Source organism: Elgaria multicarinata, chromosome 17, assembly GCF_023053635.1.
Source record: "Elgaria multicarinata webbii isolate HBS135686 ecotype San Diego chromosome 17, rElgMul1.1.pri, whole genome shotgun sequence".
In the NCBI taxonomy this organism is placed as follows: Eukaryota; Metazoa; Chordata; class Lepidosauria; order Squamata; family Anguidae; genus Elgaria; species Elgaria multicarinata.
In genome coordinates, this window is record NC_086187.1 from 14,466,251 (window position 1) to 14,483,324 (window position 17,074).

The 17,074-nt window shown below is 44.4% G+C and overlaps 1 protein-coding gene across 2 annotated transcripts in view; it reads left to right on the forward strand.

The window, feature by feature from the left end:
- The window catches only part of LOC134410191 (ankyrin repeat and fibronectin type-III domain-containing protein 1-like), a 328,172-nt gene that overhangs the window by 187,301 nt on the left and 123,797 nt on the right, over nt 1-17,074 (forward strand). The gene's annotated exons all lie outside the window — the stretch shown is intronic.

A 17,074-nucleotide genomic window follows, 5' to 3' on the forward strand; every position in this document is an offset into this window, starting at 1 on the left:
ACTACATTCTTGCCTAATATCCATAGTCTATATTGCAATTCATTCTATGGGTTTGGATCCAGACCCAATTAGAGTAGATCCATTGAAAGTTAATCATGGCTTGTCCCATTAATTTCAATCTATCTCCTCTAAGTATGACTTAAATCTGCTTCCAACCCATTATGTTTGACCAGAAAGGGAACATAGTCAAAGATTCTTGGTGACTGACCCACAGCTATAGAGCTCTCTTCCTGCACACCTCCTCCCCATCATAGTAATGCATGGAAAATCTGGACCGTTTTGTATTTTCAATTGAACACATTTTGCTGGGTATATCTGTATCTATTTGCTGCCACAATCACATGGTGAATTATTTTGGAGAATGTGACAGATTTTTGTAATCTCTAAACAACAGCAAAAAAAATTTTAATACACATGATTAACTTTTATATTGTTGTTTATGCAAATTGTTATGTTGTATTGGAGAAGGAAGAGTGTGAGTGACAAGTTTCCATCTGTCCACATTGTTCAATAGTTTTTGTTCTGACTCTTCCTTTGCCACATGGGAAATGTAAACATGAGACAGAAGGATTTTAGAGGGTGACATGAGTGACATGGGGCATATTGTCCTCTGGCAATGCCACTCAGACTCTGCTGGCATGAAAATTGTGACAGACCATTATTTGTGCTGCAGTGTGGGTTGGGTTGGAGCAAATGGTGCAGGTAAACCCCGTGCGTGTGTTTTCCCAAATGATCTTACTAACTAGCTACCATCACGATGTTCTGAAATGCTGCATGCTTAAGATTAAGCTTCTAAATCAGCATTTAGATTTTTTAAATTTAGAACTATTAGTCTGCTTGCTTCAGGGCACTTTGTAATTGCTAGTTTCCAGGAAAGGAGTGAGAGCTGCCAGTAAAAACCGCTCCTTCTCTATGCCCCTTGGCAGCATGATTCCATAGGAGGCTGTCTTGAGTGATATACTACTTTAGTCAGCCCTGGCATTTTTGCTCTGTCAGGTATTGTCACTATGGCAGTAGGATTGCAAAGGTGTGCAATAATGCCTGGCCTAACAAGATCATGATAAGTTAAAGATGTTTAGACTGGTTCAGATCCTAGCAGAACTCGGTCTTTTCAACTAGTACTAGAAATGTACTTCCCAGTAGCTCCAGTTATGCATGTATATATTTAACAAGCATTCCTATCAGCAGTTGTCATTATATATACACGTGTGTGTGTGTGTGTGTGTGTGTGTGTGTGACTAAGAGTCACCTTTAAACCCAGCCTGCTGCATTGGACCCACTTCATTTTTACTTCTTTTTTAATTATATATGTCAGTTTCTGCTTTCTCTTTCTCTCCCCTTTCTCTTCATCTCTAACCATGCCTTCCACTTATTTTTTGCTGCACACATTTCCCTTTCCCTTTGTCAAGCCCCTCCCTTTGGAAACATTGGCAGGAATGGCATCGTTTTCCCACTGGGAATCCTGGGTCTTAAAAGTCCTAGTCTCATTGCTGGTGAGAATGGATGCTCCATAGGGATTTGGAGTGTCTACCACCACGAACTGCCTCTCTCTCTCCCCGCCCCCCACCAATCCACAGGTAAGTTGTTAAGCTGGGCAGGGTAAAGTGGTAGAGGTACCCCCCATGAGCATCCTTGGGCATTATGTGAGGGATCAAACTGGGTACTTGCAAAAGGCTTGAGCTTTTGCAAGAGCTCCACTTAGGCATTTGTAAATGCACAGCCCTTTTCAGGATGCTCATGCATCTCTAATCATAGGACAGGGTTTGATGGAGTTGCCCTCCTTCTTCATGGATGTCACTGGCAGTTCTGACTACCTTAGCCTCCGTGGTGTCCCAAAGAGCAACTGTACCACTAAGCCAGAGCCTGTGTCACATGTGCCTCTATCAACATGAACTAGATTCTTGTGTTTACAATTACGGCTATATGAAATCAACCTGTCCTTGAAAATCATCATCCTAAGGAGAGGCAAACGTTGGTATAAATTGTACTGTTCTTTGAGATATAAAATCATTAGAGGCAGGACAGCATTGTTGCCTGTCGGGTTTAAAGCCAGTCTAACCAGTCTCTCCTCATTACCCCACTTGCTGAGTGTTCTCCAAATTAAACAATGGGCAGCCAAGAGTTGATGTACATTTCAATAAATTGATTGCCAACATGTTGCTTAAGCAAGGAGGGATGCATGGGGAGGTTCAAGGAATTTGACACTCTCATCTAAGTAAGCTGCAGTACTACAGATCTACCCTGCTGAAAATTTCTTTAGAGAAGGAGTAAGTCCTCCCTAATGACAGCTGGCAATTTCTGCTGCCTTTTCTCGATACCCATCTCCTAATGGGACACATGACAAGGTGTCACTCACTCAACAGGCAGTTCAAATACTAAAGTGTTCCTGCACTATCTACTGCTTCTGATCTGAGAAGAGGCACTGACACTTGGGTACTTCACAACAGATTTTTATTACTGACAGCTGAGTTAAACCTGCCTGCATTTTTGCATACCTACCATATGCAGTACTGGCCCCAATGAAATCACTTTCTTTGGGTACTAGAAAGGAAGATAGGCTTACTGCATTAAACTGTGCACGAGTTCTGATGTGGAAATTTCAAGTTGAGTTATTTGTTCCCCAAAGCTGTCTACATGTGTGATGTGCAAACAGAATCAGCTTATACCCTCATCAGCCCCTGAGCCCTAGGGATATTGAAGATTATTAGTTTAAATAATGTCATTATTATTTTACCATCTTACTGTCTCGTCTAGGAAAGGCCATATCTCAGTCTAAAGTTTAGTTCTGGCTATGCAGACATCCTGACTATAGCATCCAATCAGACATTTTTTCTCCTTTCCCCCCCTCCTCCTGCAAAACATCTTGCCTGATAAAAAGATCCCAAGATCTGAAAAGCTTGCACATCTTTCTTTCTTTCTTTCTTTCTTTGGGGGGGTGTGTGTGATCTTTGAGTTGGCCTAATAAAGATATTACACTATATGGATTTTGGATTTTTTTCTCATGGCCAACATAGCTGCGTTTAGTTTTTGTGTTCCTACCTAGGAAATTTTTAATTTCACGAAAGCTGATTTTTTTCTTCTTATTTTCTGTAGCTTTTAACACATTGAGATTACACTGGGATACTTTTTTACTGCGCTGGTTGCTATAGAAACACAAGTCTATCCCCCACTTTGTACCAAATATGGCTCTTCTGTAATTTTAGTTTCGATTCATTTTACAACCTGCTTGGCCAAGACTCTCATTGCCACAAGTGGCTGTGATGATTTAAAATCCCCCCACCTTAAAAAGAAAGAAAGTACACATGCATAAAGAGGGGGAATTGAATGCTGGACGGGGTGTTCATCAGACCATAAGGCTAACTTTGTCCTGCCATGCTGCCCTCTACCAGCCCTAAAGGGACCACCCCGAAGAAGAACAGCAACAGAGAAGTCATTCTCCATGGGCCATTCAGGTATTGGCCTCTCTTTGAGTCAGGGGTCAGTGGTGGTGGTGGTGAATGATTGGTCACTGCCAGTTTAATGAGTGGTTGAAGATGAACAAAACAAAACAAAATAAAAGAATGCATAGCTAGCAAAAAGGCCTTGCTATCCTCTGGCAGATTTTGTTCCATGTATCCTCAAACCGAATTAATTGAAAGCCATAGCTGAAAACAATATGAGAGACAACCCGAAGAGCTAAAATCTAAAGGGGGGTCAAGGGTTGTGTGATCATGAACTGCGTTGATGCATACAAAAGAAGCTGAGCAGGGAAGTGTGCATCTATACACCACATATAACCACAATCATTACAATAGTCATATTTTTCTTTAATATAGTGATTGTGCCAATAGGTTTAACGACCATGATGTTTACATGTTGTACGGAGTGATGGAATTAAATAATGGACATGTAATTTTACTTACAGGTTTTCAGTCCATACTAGGCCAAGAACAGAAAATATGAAGTTAAATGTTCAGATCTGCTCAGACCAATTCTAGGTTCTATTTTATGTTTAGCAGTAAGAATTTTGTAATGGTGTTATACTTTGGGGTTTCTGAAATGTAGTATCCCAATAGCTTAACCTCGTGACTTTGACGGTGATGGCAAATATTTCTTTATGAATAGAGGATGGCCAGCAGAACCCAAAGGGCCAGGGACTGTTAGGCTACAGGTGCCAAACAGGAGTCCTGGTTTTCTTATAGGTTAGAGGTAGGATGAGTGTACAAAATTTGTAAAAAAAACCAAAAGGGCACAGAAGGGTTTAAGAGGAATTAAAGAGGCTATAATCTATAGGGCGTGGGCAATGAGCAGCAAAAAATGAAGGTCTTTGGGGGGTGCATAGGAGATGGTAGATTATGTAATTAAAATGGAGCTGCAGCAAGAATAGATGGTTGAGCATGGCAATAATGGGGGTAGGGTGTTGTTGAACCATTTAATTGCGCTGGGAAATATGAAGTATTAGATTTTTTTAATGAGCTAATAAATTTTGGTATCCTAATTGCAAGACCGGCTTAAATGGTAATGTAATCCAGTTCATATACATGTGTGGTTATTCGTTATATAATATTTGGAATCTTAAAATGAAAACACAGTTCATAGTGGCATATATCTGTGCATGTGAATGTGTAAAATGTTTGAACGTGGACCCCAAGAATTACCAATCCATTTTTGTTGTGTTATATAACATCAACTCGATGCAATTATTTCCATAATGCTGCAGAACAGAAGAGAAAATATTGTGTTCCTCCATGTACTAGAGCAGACCTACATTCTCCAAAAACATGCAGCAGTATGGGGAGAAAGATTAAGATGGCATTTGCCCTTCTTGGGGAAGCTTTTGAGAGGGCAGCACATTTGCGCAGGGAGACTTAACTTTCTCTGCTCTATAGAGGGATTGTCTTCGAGGATTGGCAACAATAATGTCAATTAATTCTCTGAGTAACCACTTCCAGTAGTTATGTTCTTTAACAAAGATGACCATAGGAAGATAGGAAGGTTATTTCTGTTCCAAAAGCCCAAAGGCATTTTGGAACAGAATAACCAGGGCTGTATTGTCTTTAAAGCTTGTCAGCAGAGTTTGAAATGAGTCAACACAAAGATGTTTTTTGGCATGGGGGCAGGTTTTCACACATGCACATCCCGCTGAGAATAACACCCACACTTCATACAACCAAGTAACGTAAGGAGGGAATGTTTTTGAGTGGGTTATTAAAAAAATAGACAAACAGAATTCAGCACTATGAAGCTGAGATGTTTCTTCCAGTTTTGCAGTCCTAACTTACCTATCAGCATCTTTCCTTACGCAGAGTGCCTTCATTATGTGCATTTTGCATTCACCTATGCTGCAGTAAACAATAACCTCTCTGACTGCAGTTTGAAAATGGCAGAAGCATCCCTGGTAGCCACTTAAAAATGTATTATGAAGACGAGTCCACCACCTTCTGAGATAGTCTGTTCTTCTGTCGAACAGTTTGTACTGTCAGGAAATTCCTCCTAAAATTTCGTTCAGATTTCCTTTCTTGTTCTTTTGATTCAGGTCCTACCCTCTTTTTGAACAAAAGAGAAATCCAAACTAACTCATACCAAGTCAACTCTAGTCTGAAGTCCCTCTCCAGTGTTAAACTGTATTTATTTATTTATTTATTGCATTTCTACTGCAAAAGCTTTCTGGGTGGTTCTCTGTTCAGTCAGAGACCACCTTAGGCCTCAGTAAATCTTCTCAGTTAATTTTCACCTATTCAACCTGGTTCTACCTTTAGGTTGAGAGCAGCCTTATTGTGTTTGGAAAAATGTCACACTTTGTGGATGCTCTAGGAACTTTGATTTACCAATCTCTCCCTCCCTCCCTCCCTCCCTCCCTCCCTCTCTCTCTCTCTCTCTCTCTCTCTCTCTCTCTCTCCCTCCCTCCCTCCCTCTCTCTCTCTCTCTCTCTCTCAGTCAGGATGAAGTAGAAAATTGGTTACATTTTTCAAATTCTGCTCTGCTGCTCCTTTAGCAGGATATTATATGGTCAATCTAATCAGCACTTGGAAAGAGCACCATCTGGCATAAAAATAGTTTCCCTTCAAAAACTAATATACAGTTGAGATGTCTTTGTATCCTAAATGCTGCCTCAGCTAAACTTAGTCCAACTAATAGAAATAACAGGTATGTTATCAGAATTTGTTTTCCTCCATCTGATATTTTTTCAGCAGAGAATGATGTCTCTCAAGAGTTCCTAAGGGACAATGTTTTGTATTGATGAAGTCTTGAGGATCTCTTATTTGAAGCATTACCTTGTTCATCCTATAGTTGTTTGGCACAGGGAGATAATTAGAGAAATAAAATACTAATGGTGGTAAATCGTTTGATCAGAATAGCATTTCCAGACAGCTGAATACGTAGGACATATATCTTCATACACTACAGGCCATTAAGTACACAACAGGAGGGAGATGTCACCTCTACTGTATTGACCAATACAGTTTTCACACCACAAAGTTTATAGACTTGCGGTCTTGGACAAAGTAGACACTTCTGGATAAGTCTCCACTTCCAAAAATGGAGGCCGTACACAGGGTCCTTTGAAGAGCAGGGCAATTGGAATACATAGTTACATTAAGCAGCCAAGTATCATTCAGATATTTTGCCCTACATTTCCCTTAATCCCAGACTACTGACTGTGTGGGCTTGAGCTCATGGGAGTTGTAATCCAAAATATCTGGAGGGAACCAGTTTGTCTTCCCTGCATTAGATTAAGAGGCAATTACATTAGATGAAGCAATAACCTGTGCTCTCTGTGAACCGCCCAGAGATCTTCGGCTTTTGGGCGGTATTGAAATGTAATAAATAAATAAATAAATAAATCCTGTCAAAGTCATCTGTCAGAGCTTTTAGACTTGATGATTGGTTCTGCCCTTCTCAAAAGTTATAGACGTCATTTCAAAAAGATGAATAACCCAACATCCAACCTTGAGGGTGGGGAGATTTAGCTAATCTATGGCTGTCTTCTTATAAGAGTTAATAATGAAGAAATACATTTATCCACTTCAATAGAAATGCAACCAGTACAAATGCCACAATTGTAATATGAAATAGTCTTCTTTATAGAGTTTTATTAAAAATAAAATGTCTGGAGAACATGTCTTTGTTAACTTTTTTAAACCCCAGTCTATATGTCTGGTCTACGCATGTGGCTAAATGTGATAATAGAATGGACTGCTCCACTTCATCTTATTTTGAACATTTCCCAGTGTCAGAAATTCCCCATGAGCAGAAAACTAGTACATTAGGGACAAAGATTTGATCTGACCCTTTGCCTGCTGTGCTGTTTTACTATTAGCAGGGAATGTTTAACACTACCACGTCATTCTGGTTTCTAAAGAAGTTGGTCTTTCAGGCCCTATGTTTGTGCTTTTGTGTGCAGGTTCTTCATCGTGGTCTCTATGCATCACACATATGGGCTCTGCGCCTGCGCGGAGACTGGAACCGAAACCTCTACTAGCTAGGCAAAATGTTTTAGGCGGGAACCCCTCCCTCACGCTACTGCGCATGTCCCTCGGGTTCCCGCCCTTGCCTCAGTTCTTCGTCGTCCGCCATTGTGCATAGACTGAAGTAACTTACCTCCTAGCTTTTCTCCTTTTCGGAATAGAAAACTCTTCAATCTTCTGTATATAGCTATTCTTCTCTTCTCTTCTCCAAGTTTATTCTTCCCTATAATTTTTTTTTAAAAAAAAATAGTGTAGTTTTCCCCCTCAAACAGCAATCTTAAGGTCACGGGCGCCGCCCAGGCGCATGGCAGTGAAGGCCCCATTCAGGAAATGTGTGATCTGTGGGGCTAAGCTCCCACCGACAGATGGTCATTCACTGTGTGTTCTATGCCTCGGTGAGGGCCACAAAGTACAATCGTGTCACCATTGCATGGCGTTCACAAAACAAACCAGAAAAAACCGAGCAGACAGACTCCGTTCCATTTTGTGGGAAAAAGCCCTCAAGGCTACCGAACTGATCACTCAAAAAAGAATGGACAAACCCACTCTACAGGCGACTAAAGAAGAGAGCTCCATACGCTCTTTTGTAATATCGGAGACCATTATGGCACAAAATAGGGCACAGATTCCCCTCACGCCAGGTCGAACATTGGCAACGTCTGCGGCCAAAAAGATTTCTAAAAAGGCCCGGACGCCCAAACCGGTTGACATCGAAAAGAAGAAGAAAAAGAAAGCGAAGGAAACCGAAAAATCTTCCTCATCACGACATAGGTCGACTCCATCGACTCCTACCGGACCGACAACAACCCAGCTCTCGGTACCGACCTCGGTACCGACGGCCTCACCATCTAATCAAATCTCGGTACCGACTCCAGTACAGAGACCTCTGAGTTCCATATCAGAGGGAGAGATTAGAGACTCCGTTTCCGCTACCTCGATACAGGAGACAGCGGTGCGAGGAGAGTCACAGCTGGCCGATGCGAGACATCATAGATCTCCATCACCAAGGCCCCTGGCTAATATTGGGACAACAGCCTCACCTAGATCAGAGTGGGACAGGGCGTCCCAATACTCCGAATCACGGTACCACCAGCAAGATCTGTACGATTGGGAGTACTACCGCCCCCGCGGCTACTTCCAAGACGAGCGGAGATACCACCAGTATCCACCGGACCCGTACTTCGCTCATCCACACACACACACACCCATCGAGGGTCTTTCACGCTCCGAGGGCTCCACCTCCACCACAGTTGCGGCTGGTTTTTACATTATTGTGACCAGGCATTTAATGGTATTGCCAACTAGGTTGAGCACTTCAGTATCAGCAATCAGCATATGTAGTGCCTCTGTTTCCCACTCTATTCCGCCTGACTCTTTATTTTCAGAGTGATTTTTCGGCATTGTGCACTTGATGTAACTTGCTAATGCATTTGTTCTGTACAAAGATCCAAAGCAGCACTGTTTATTGCTCAGTTGGCTTTGTTTGACCTTTCTAGTAACCCATATATTGCTAAATGTGTTTGGTTTCTTAGTAACGTTGGTTACTGTTGTTGCTGCCTCTTGTTCATTTGCAATCAGGTTCTTTTCACAAGTGACACTTAAATGGCCCTTTGTGTTTCAGCCTCTGTAGTTCAGATGTTAAACAGACATTTACTAGAATTTATATTTAATTTGAAAATGTTTTCTTTCTGTTTTTATACTGCTAATTTAGTGGCTCAACATGGTGGGCAAGAAGTATATCATTATGGGAAACAAGGTATATAGTTAAGTAAAAGATATCCAAATCTACCTTCCCCTTATCTTTGGTCTCTAAAAATTAGTTCAAAAGCAGTCTGTATTTGTCTCCAAAATGTAACTATCATGGCCACTAAAGCCTAAACTGGGTAACATACCTTAGACAGTCTGCTGCAGGTTCTGCAGGTGTAATCCAGTAGGCTACTTTAAAGCAGCAGAGGTGGGCAGACTAGACATGCAGGAACTACTTTGTTTTTTACTAGAACCTGAGGTCCACCCAGCAGAGTTTGGAACAAAATGGTTGCTTTGTGGGGTTGCGGATGGGGGCAGAGCCAGATTCAAAATGGTGGCTCTGAGTTAGAGCCAATTGCCTACTGCATCCCTGAACCATACCAGAGGCAGCTCTATATTTGGGGCAAATGGAGCAGTGACTCACCCACTTGCTGCAGAGAAATTCCCAACAAAGAGGTACACTTCTCCAATGTGCATACCTCTATGTTTGGGGTGAATGGGGCAGTGCCCCCCCCGCCTGTCTCCCACCCATTTGTGGCAGAGAGGTTCCCCAACAAAGAGGTACACTTGCTGCAGCGTGCCGTGGATGAGTTCCGCTGAGGATCTTCTACTGCTTCCACTGGGGAGAGCAAAGACCTGGCCAAAGGCAGCTGATTAAGAATCTAACAGGTGAAGAACACTGAGCCTGAGAGTTCAGTAATTAGCACTTGGCAGTTTTAAGCAGCAGCTAGATTTGTCAGCACTTTGAAGCAAACCGTTGATTTTACAGTTGGGGAGTGACTTGGGAAAGGGCTTTCTGCTTTGTGGCACTGCAACTGTGCTATGCTCTCCGCAGCGAGGCTTGCCTGGTGCCACTTCATTTGGCCTTTTGATACCTGGTGAAGATATTTCTATCCAACCTTTTAGTGTTAGTTTTAGTCTCATTTTAACTTGGAGATTTGTTTCTTGTTTTGTTCTGTGGCTGCTGGTCCTAATGCTTTTAAAATGCATTTGTTTTATTTAATTGTAAGTTGCCCTGAAAATCTTTAGACTGAAGAGCAAGACACCAAGTACATAAACTAAATTGATAAATAAATAACTCCTTGTTTACACCATATTCCTGCTACTTTTTGCCTGCCTGCCGTGTCTCCCCCCCACCCCCCGAGCTCATCCTGTGCCTGAGTCTTGCTCCTGGCGCCTTTTGCATCAACCCTCTGACAGATTCTTTTATTAACAACTAAGTTTTTCCTGTGAGATGCTTTGCTTTCATGTTCCTAATTAAGCCTAGCTACTGACCTTGTCTTTCCCAGACTTTGACTTTATTTTTGTTCCTAATGTTTCTACTAATAATTGCTGAATGTGCAGACCACGTGGAGCTCCTGTTCTTGACCTTGGGCTTAACCCTGAAACATTGTACCTGTTCCACAGCACAAAATAGATGTATGTCAAGGCCATTGTGAAAGGTGTATACATGTTTCTTCATCGTGGTCTCTATGCATCACACATATGGGCTTTGCGCCTGCGCAGAGACCAGACCGGAATCTCCAATAGCTTAGGGAAACGCTTTTGGGCGGGAACCCCTCCCCACGCTACCGCGCATGTCCACGGGGTTCCCGCCCTTCCCTCAGTTTTTCGTCGTCCGCCATCGTGCACAGACGTAGAAACCGTGTTCTCTCCAGCTTGTGTAGTACTTACCTTTTTTGCTTCGCTATCTGACTCTTTTTTCTGCGCTGTTCTTCTTTTTCTTGTCTATCTAAAAAAAAAAAAAAAAATATATATATATATTATTGTTGTTTCCTACTTTTTTTCCAGCGATCTTTGATCGCTTTCGGCGCCTGAGGCGCATGGCCGTGAGGGCCCCCTTCAGGAAGTGCGTTAAATGTGGCGCTAAATTGCCACCTAAGGACGGCCATTCCCTGTGTGTGTTGTGTTTGGGTGAAGCGCACAAAGTTCAACAGTGCCACCACTGTATGGCATTTACCAAACAAACACGGAAAAATAGATCAGATAGACTGCGGTCTATACTGTGGGAAAAAGCTCTGCGAGCAACTGAACCTTCGCCTCATAAGCGTAAGGAGCAACACTCCTCAAGGGCAATGGAAAAACCTCTTAGCCCAGAAGTCCAATCAGTCGTTATTGGTGAGGAGTTGATGGCGGATAACAGGGCCATACCCCTGACGCCAGGCCGATCCCTAGCGGTTTCCGCAGCCAAGAAGATTTCAAAAAAGGCTCGGACCCCTAAATCGGCGGAACAGCTAAAGAAAAAGAAGAAAAAGAGGAAGGACGCAGAAAAATGCTCCACCTCGAGGGTCGATACCCTATCTTCGATACCCACCGAGCCTGCCAGGTCGGCGCCGACCTCGGTATCGACGCAATTGCCGACGCAATTGCCGATACCAACACCTTTACCGACTGCGAGGAGTTCGATGTCGGAGGGTGAAATTCGGGACTCCGTATCGGTTGCGTCCATACCATCGGCTCAGGTACCGTGCACGACTGAGTTGGAAGAGCCGACTAGGCTTGTTCCACATCGGCGGCACCGATCTCCTGGCCCGGACTTCGATCGAGTGTCTCAATACTCTGAATATCAACGGGACTACCCTTATGATTGGGAGTATTATCGGCCTCAGGACTATTATCCTTCTGAGCGCAGACGTATTGAGCATTTTGCACAGCCTCCTCCGAATTCAAGAGTCTTGCAAATTCCTCCAGATCCTCGATCCTATACACCTCGCAGCCGTGATAGCAGGACTGAGCGTATTGAACACCGATCGATACCGACTGCAACTGTCGTTGCGCCCTCACCTCAACATGAACGAGCTCTGCAGCCAGTGCATCAAACGGTGCGGGCGGCTCAAGAGTCTCCTGATGAGGACTATAGGTCTGATTCAGACTCTATTGTGTCCGTAACCCCATCTATGCCTTCACCTGACGATATTGTAAATAGTAATGAACCGGTCTCCGCCTCAGAAGATGTGGGGAAATTCTCTGACCAGGTACTCCGAATGGCCAAGTCCCTAGGTCTCGACATCGATCAACCAACAGAGATCGATGATGACCCAATCTACGATGTGACTCGAACGGAATCTAGCTCGACCATCGCGATTCCCTTCCCTCCTACACTACGGAGGACTGCACAGATCTCCTGGAAAAATCCGTGTGCAGCACAGTCGACATCTAAAAGATTGGAGTCAATGTATAAAGTCAAGGAGGCCAATGCCGAGTTTCTATTCCAGCACCCGAAACCTAATTCGATAATCGTGGAATCTGCCCAGGGAAGATCACAGAAAGTGCATTCAGCTCCTACCGATAGAGAAGGCAGAAAATTAGACTACCTTGGCAGAAAGGTGTATGCCTCGTCTTCTTTAGGAATAAGAACATCTGCGTACGAGGCAACTATGGCCAGGTACCAAATATTCATTCTAGAAAAATTAAACTCTCTCTCTGACCATCTGCCCGAAGATAAAAGGGAGTTGGCGAGGATTTTCCATACCGAGGCAACTGCAATAGCCCATCTGCAGCTCAATTCTGCAAAACATCAGACGGATTCCCACTCCAAGTCGATGATGGGTTCTATAGCCCTTCGACGTCATGCTTGGCTGAGGTCAGCCAACTTGACAAATGAGACGAAGACTAGAATAGAAAGTCTGCCGTTCGACGGAGAGGGGCTATTCAACAATAAGACCGACGAGTCCTTAGATTCGATATACAAGGCTCGCACGACTGCCAAGAAGATGGGTTTCTCACAACCCCAACCACAATTTAAGCAAAGGCGCTGGACTAGACAACCGTACCAGCAGATCCAACAGCGCCCTCAGTTTGACAAGCAACCTCCAAAACAACAACAACAGATGCAGAGAAAGAGACCTTATCAAGGTCGATACCAGCAAAGCAGACATCAGCCGGATTTCTCAAAGAGGCAGCGGCTTTGACTTCTCCGTACCAGGCCTACTACCCTTTACAGACCGTCTAGCACCCAAGTACCATCAATGGGAGTTCATAACATCCGACTCCTGGGTGCTCACTATCATCAAGACGGGTTACGCCATCGAATTCGATGCCCTTCCTTTCTCTTCGGGAGTGAAGATAACAGCACCATCCCCTCCTCTGCTGCTCGAGGTACAGACCTTACTATCGAAGGGAGCCATCTCTCCCGTACCTACAGAGGAGCTCAACCAGGGATTTTTCTCCCGTTACTTCACGGTCCCGAAGAGAGATGGAGGTCTTCGACCGATCATGGACTTAAGACAACTGAACAAATATATCACCCCAAGGAAGTTTCGTATGACAACAGTCACTTCTATTCTCCAACTGTTGCATACAGGGGTTTGGTTCGCGGTAGTAGACCTGAAGGATGCGTATTTCCACATCGCCATCAGGAAGTCGCATCGAACTTACCTACGTTTCTCCATCGGCGTCGAGCAGTTCCAATTCAACGTCCTCCCTTTCGGCCTCGCGACGGCACCGAGGGTCTTCACGAAGGTGATGGCTGTTGTGTGTGCCCACCTGCGAAAGAAGGAAATACATGTTTATCCATACATAGACGACTGGCTCCTGGTTGCGGAGGACAGTCACACGCTCCAGGAGAATATAACCACGACTCTAGAACTTTTAGAATCCCTTGGCCTGTGGGTCAATCAGGAAAAATCTATACTGACTCCTCAGCGAACGATAGACTTCATAGGAGTGACTCTGTCGTCTCGAGATGGAAGAGCTTACCTCCCGTTAGCGAGGGCAAAAACACTTCGAGACCTGATTCTCGATGTCGAAACCCAAGCAAGACCTTCGGCATGGACAATCCAACGATTGCTGGGTTTGATGGCGGCGACTACCGCTGTCATCAGATTCGCCCGATTGCGAATGAGGATTCTTCAAGGGTGGTTCTTGAAGACCTTCGATCTTCGACGCAACGCTCGCAGGACTTACCTTTCGATACCGAGTCAGGTTCGGGCGTCGTTAAAATGGTGGCTTTCGATGGGAAACCTCCTGGAAGGGATTCCTTTTCAGCAAGGAGCACCGTCGCTTACCATCACGACAGATGCTTCTCTCGATGGATGGGGAGCTCACTGCAATTCGCTCACCGTCCAAGGTCGATGGTCCCCTCGGCAGAAAGGGGATCATATCAATCATCTGGAACTCTTGGCTGTGGAAAATGCTTTGAAAGCGTTTGCCCAGATCATCGAGGGCAAGGACGTTCTGATTGCAACAGACAACACCACTGTTGTCTGTTACATAAACAGGCAAGGGGGAACGAGGTCATACCCCTTAACCCGCTCTGCACTCAGGATTTGGAATTGGTGCATAAGGAGACAAACTTACCTGACTGCGATCCATGTAGCGGGGAAGGAGAACATCGTAGCGGACTCCCTAAGCAGGTCCTTCCACGTCGATCACGAATGGGAGCTCAATATCGAAGTAAGAAGCAACCTCTTTCGATATTGGGGCGATCCGTCTGTCGATGTCTTTGCCACTGCAGAAAACGCAGTTTGTACCAACTTCTGCAGCAGAGCAGGAAGCGGAAGGAACTCGTTAGGAGACGCCTTCGCAAGAACCTGGACAGGGGGACTACTATACATTTTCCCACCGTTCCCACTACTGACAAAAGTCGTGGCCAAGATAAGAACAGACGGCACAAACTGTATTCTGATCGCGCCGTGGTGGCCTCGACAACCATGGTTCCCTCATGCTCTTCGACTGTCGAAAGGGGATTACATCGAGCTACCATCGATACCGAACCTTCTGTCTCGACACCAAGGCAGAGTTCGACACCCAGACCTTTCGACTCTCAAGATGACGGCATGGAGAATACTGCCATAACCTCCGGCATCGAACAGTTGACGGTACAGAGTATTTTGACTGCATCGAGAAAACCTTCGACAAGGAAATCATATGCGACTAAGTGGCAGAGGTTTTCTAAATTTGCGGTGCAAATGAATCACATCGCTGAGGCTTGTCCCATGTCTGTGATTCTAGAATACCTACTCTCACTGTTCCAAGGAGGCTTAGGACTTTCGTCCATCAGAGTCCATTTGGCTGCCATCACTGCTTTTCATGAAGGTGTAGAAGGGTTCTCGCCTTTCACCCATCCTACATCCAAGGAATTTTTAAAGGGTTTGAAAAACACCATACCGACTACTAGAAACATCGTACCATCGTGGAGCTTGTCGGTGGTGCTCCATGCATTGATAAAGAAACCTTTTGAGCCCATGGCTACAACGGACTTAAGACTCTTGACTCTCAAGACTGTGTTTCTGGTAGCCATAACTTCAGCAAGGCGTGCAAGTGAGCTTAGAGCTCTAAGAATTGATGCGCCATATACAATTTTCCACAATGACAAGGTCGTGTTGCGAACAGACCCATCCTTTTTACCCAAGGTCGTGACACCCTTTCACTTGGCTCAGGACATTATTTTGCCAGCCTTCTTTCCAAACCCTACAACGTCTGCAGACACTGCTCTCCACATGCTGGACGTTAGAAGAGCTCTTTCTTTCTATAGAGCTAGAACTGAAGGATTTAGAAAATCCAAACAACTATTCGTATGTTATGGTGAGCCTTATAAGGGACTCCCGGTGTCATGCCAGCGATTGTCACGCTGGATAGTAGAGACAATTGAACTTGCCTACTCTATCTCTAAACTAGAGATACATCGACCTGTGACAGCTCATTCAACCAGAGCGATGTCGACGTCGGTGGCCTTCAGCAGGGGTGTTCCACTTCAGGACGTTTGTAAGGCTGCGACTTGGTCCACCCCTTCTACATTTGTCAAGCATTATAGCTTGGACACTCGATCCAGACATGACTGTTCGTTTGGAAGGGCGGTGCTCTCGGAAGTGTTGAAATAGTACACCAACCCACCTCCAAGGTATGTGAGCTTGCTACTCGCCCATATGTGTGATGCATAGAGACCACGATGAAGAAATGCAGGTTGCTTACCTGTAACTGTAGTTCTTCGAGTGGTCATCTATGCATTCACACAACCCACCCACCATCCCCTCTTGGTGGTGTGATATTTGATAATGACATAATTGACTATAGATTTGTTTTATCTTATTTATTGATTTACACTCATGTTTATGGGGGCACGATGTCGGACTCCTGTAAACTGAGGGAAGGGCGGGAACCCCGTGGACATGCGCGGTAGCGTGGGGAGGGGTTCCCGCCCAAAAGCGTTTCCCTAAGCTATTGGAGATTCCGGTCTGGTCTCTGCGCAGGCGCAAAGCCCATATGTGTGAATGCATAGATGACCACTCGAAGAACTACAGTTACAGGTAAGCAACCTGCATTTCTCCACCACCACCATATGTCCTTTTAAAATGTATGCATATGATGGATGCCTAGTCCTTCCCTGATTGTTGTTCTTGTGATAAATCATGAATGCATGTGCCCTTTGCAATTGATACAGTGGGCATATATTTGATGCTTGATTTTCTGTGCCAAAGTACAAATACACAAGAAGTTGCCATGAAGTTCCTTTGCGTGACCCGAAATTCAGTTGTTCCACTTCCTTGGCGTCAATCTTTCCTTCCCCTTCTTCCCTTTTACTTAGGGATTAGAGAATGGCCTGGTTCAGACAATGTGCTAAACCATGCTGCTTAACCACAAAATGCTTAAGGGAACGCATTATGCGTCCCCTTAACCATTTTGTGGTTAAGCAGCATGGTTTAGCGCATGGTTTCTTAATAAGGGGGGAATTCTCCCCTGGGGGGAATTTTAGGTTTCCAGGGGGGAAATTGGGACCACTATTCAGCAAAGTATGATGTCCTGTAGATTATGTCTTCCTACACATGTTATTAAAAACGTCCCAGAAAAGCGTCATGTCGTCTGCAAAAGCCAGGCCTTTGCTGTCTTTTCCCTCCCTCCCTCGCAATCCTAGAAGTTTCAAGCTTCCCATTTAAAGGGGC